The sequence below is a fragment of the Schistocerca piceifrons genome, chromosome 10 (assembly GCF_021461385.2).
Source record: "Schistocerca piceifrons isolate TAMUIC-IGC-003096 chromosome 10, iqSchPice1.1, whole genome shotgun sequence".
Taxonomy (NCBI): domain Eukaryota; kingdom Metazoa; phylum Arthropoda; class Insecta; order Orthoptera; family Acrididae; genus Schistocerca; species Schistocerca piceifrons.
The window spans coordinates 25,953,971-25,957,749 of NC_060147.1; the positions used below are offsets into that span (position 1 = coordinate 25,953,971).

Below are 3,779 nucleotides of genomic sequence, written 5' to 3' on the forward strand. Positions count from 1 at the left end.
AGGCAACAGAGCATGCACAATGTCGGCACTAGTACAGTGTATATCCACCTTTCGCAGCAATGCAGGCTGCTATTCTCCCATGGAGACGATCGTAGAGATGCTGGATGTAGTCCTGTGGAACGGCTTGCCATGCCATTTCCATCTGGCGCCTCAGTTGGACCAGCGTTCGTGCTGGACGTGCAGACCGCGTGAGACGACGCTTCATCCAGTCCCAAACATGCTCAATGGGGGACAGATCCGGAGATCTTGCTGGCCAGGGTAGTTGACTTACACCTTCTAGAGCACGTTGGGTGGCAGGGGATACATGCGGACGTGCATTGCCCTGTTGGAACAGCAAGTTCCCTTGCCGGTCTAGGAATCGTAGAACGATGGGTTCGATGACGGTTTGGATGTACCGTGCACTATTCAGTGTACCCTCGACGATCACCAGTGGTGTACGGCCAGTGTAGGAGATCGCTCCCCACACCATGATGCCGGGTGTTGGCCCTGTGTGTCTCGGTCGTATGCAGTCCAGATTGTGGCGCTCACCTGCACGGCGCCAAACACGCATACGACCATCATTGGCACCAAGGCAGAAGCGACTCTCATCGCTGAAGACGACACGTCTCCATTCGTCCCTCCATTCACGCCTGTCGCGACACCACCGGAGGCGGGCTGCACGATGTTGGGGCGTGAGCGGAAGACGGCCTAACGGTGTGCGGGACCGTAGCCCAGCTTCATGGAGACGGTTGCGAATGGTCCTCGCCGATACCCCAGGAGCAACAGTGTCCCTAATTTGCTGGGAAGTGGCGGTGCGGTCCCCTACGGCACTGCGTAGGATCCTACGGTCTTGGCGTGCATCCGTGCGTCGCTGCGGTCCGGTCCCAGGTCGACGGGCACGTGCACCTTCCGCCGACCACTGGCGACAACATCGATGTACTGTGGAGACCTCACGCCCCACGTGTTGAGCAATTCGGCGGTACGTCCACCCGGCCTCCCGCATGCCCACTATACGCCCTCGCTCAAAGTCCGTCAACTGCACATACGGTTCACGTCCACGCTGTCGCGGCATGCTACCAGTGTTAAAGACTGCGATGGAGCTCCGTATGCCACGGCAAACTGGCTGACACTGACGGCGGCGCTGCACAAATGCTGCGCAGCTAGCGCCATTCGACGGCCGACACCGCGGTTCCTGGTGTGTCCGCTGTGCCGTGCGTGTGATCATTGCTTGTACAGCCCTCTCGCAGTGTCCGGAGCAAGTATGGTGGGTCTGACACACCGGTGTCAATGTGTTCTTTTTTCCATTTCCAGGAGTGTAATTAAACCTAACCTAAGCTAAGGACATCACACACATCCATGCCCGAGACAGGATTCGAATCAGCCACCGTAGCAGCAGCGCGATTCCGGACTGAAGCGCCTAGAACCGCTCGGCCACAGCGGCCGGCAGTGGTTTATGTCCGCGTTGTCTGTCGAAACCTCTAAATCATTGCAATGTTCCGAAGTCAAACAATACATCCACAGCGTAATCGACTATTGGATCGCATTCGAACGCCAGACGTTCAGTTCGAATTGTCGCGTTTGGCCCTGCTGTTGTAAGTTATTTTGTGCTTGAACTCCAACCGAGTGAGCCGGCCGCTGTGGCCGAGCGGTTCTAGGCGCTTGAGTCTGGAACCGAGCGACCGCCACGGTCGCAGGTTCGAATCCTGCCTCGGGCATGGATGTGTGTGATGTCCTAGGGGACTGATGACCTCAGCTGTTTAGACCGACAGTGCTCAGAGCCATTGGAAACATTTGAACAAATCCTTGCCTGAGGCAGGATTCGAACCTGCGACCCTAGCAGCAGCGCGGCTCCGGACTGACACTCCTAGAACCGCTCGGCCACAGCGGCCGGCGTAATAATAGTAATAGCGATAACAATAATAATAATAATAATGATAGTGGTAGACACAAAAAGAATTTGTAGGTGTACAAAATAGATATTTTCTGATACAGCGAGTTTTGGGGATAGGAATGTAAGCAGACTGCACCATCTAAGAATACTGGGAAATATTTTTTCTTGATTTACCTAATGTAGTAGAGAATTACTAGCCGCACAAGGACTTGTTGAGAAACTGTCACACGACGACGAAAGAAAAATATTCAAAGGTAGGAAGGTACTAACTACACCGATGAGATGGGAAACAATAAAAACTGAAATGGCTTCAGAACGTATAAAATAAAAGGAACATTTATCAGGTGGAGTACCATTATTCCTGCTAGCCCGGCCGGCTAGCAGCGCGGTCTAACGTGCTGCTTCCCGAGTGGATTAGTGTCGAGGTCCGGTGAGCCGGCCAGCCTTTCTCTGGTTTTTAAGGCGGTTTTGCATCTGCTTCGGTGAATGCGGGCTGGTTCCCCTTACTCCGCCTCAGTTACACTACGTCGGCGATTGCTGCTCAAACACTGTCTCCACGTACGCGTACACCATACTCTACCAAGCAAACATTTGGGTTACACTTGTCTGGTATGAGACGTTCCGGGGAGTCCAGTGGGGGCCGAATCGCACAATAACCCTGGGTTCGGTGTGGGACGGCGGTGGGGTGGGTGGACTGCTGTGGCCTGTTGTGGGGTTGTGAACCACTGAGGGCTATGGCGGGACGGAGCCTCTCCATTGATTCTAGATCGGCGGTTTAATACAAACAATACACACCATTATTTCTAGAACATCAAGAAAACTATAAATGTAAATGTAAACTCCGTCCACAAGACCTGGAGAACCAATCGTTACCGACCGCCCGCCGTGACATCATACGCCAGTGGCGTATTTGGAAGCGCTATGGGAGGGCGTCGCCAATGGCCTTGCGGCAGTGGTAACACCGGTTCCCGTCAGATCACCGAAGTTAAGCGCTGTCGGGCTGGGCTAGTAGCTGGATGGGTGACCATCCGGTCTGCCGACCGCTGTTGGCAAGTGGGATCCACTCAGCTCTTGTGAGGCAAACTGAGGAGCTACTTGATTGAGAAGTAGCGGTGTGCTGACCACATGCCCCTCCATATCCGCATCCACTGACGCCTTTGGGCTGAGGATGACACGGCGGCCGGTCGGTGCCGTTGGGCCTTCCAAGGCCTGTTCGGACGCAGTTTAGTTTTAGTTTAGTGTGGGAGGGCGTCAGATCAGCACACCGCTCTCCTCGTCATTGTCAGTTTTCGCGACCTGGAGCCGCTGTACTGCGTGCTGAAGCAGCGCCCCAGTTGGCCTTATTAGACTTAAGTCAGCTCGTTGCAGTCTTCCCATCAAGGAAAACTGCCTGGGAGTACTGGGAATAGAACCCAGATCCTTGCCATGGCAGGCAGCCGCACTGTCATCTCAACTGCGGAGAGCGACAAGAAAAGTTTAAGAAATGGCTAGTATTTCACTATTCCTGGCGTTCGTTCAACGTATATACTGCTTCAGACTAAACTGTTCAGTATATTCCGTGTTAAATGTACAGCCATGCAAGAATGGCAAATAGCAAATGACAAAAAAAAAATGGCTCTGAGCACTATGGGACTTAACATCTGTGATCATCAGTCGCCTAGAACTTAGAACTACTTAAACCTAACTAACCTAAGGACATCACACACATCCATGCCCGAGGCAGGATTCGAACCTGCGACCGTAGCAGTCCCTCAGTTCCGGACCGAGCTCCTAGAACATGCTAGACCACCGCGGCCGGCTTAGCAAATGACACTCTAGGAGATCTATTCTGGTATCACTTGTCAGATCGACGCCTTATTATAGGCAATACCCACTGCTTTTCACGTTGCGATGCCAGCTGGTTGCACAC

At 53.4% G+C, this 3,779-nt stretch overlaps 1 pseudogene; it reads left to right on the forward strand.

Moving 5' to 3' along the window:
* Positions 1-2,804: 2,804 nt before the first annotated feature.
* LOC124719242 lies at positions 2,805-2,922 on the forward strand (annotated as a pseudogene).
* The last annotated feature ends 857 nt before the right edge of the window (positions 2,923-3,779 follow it).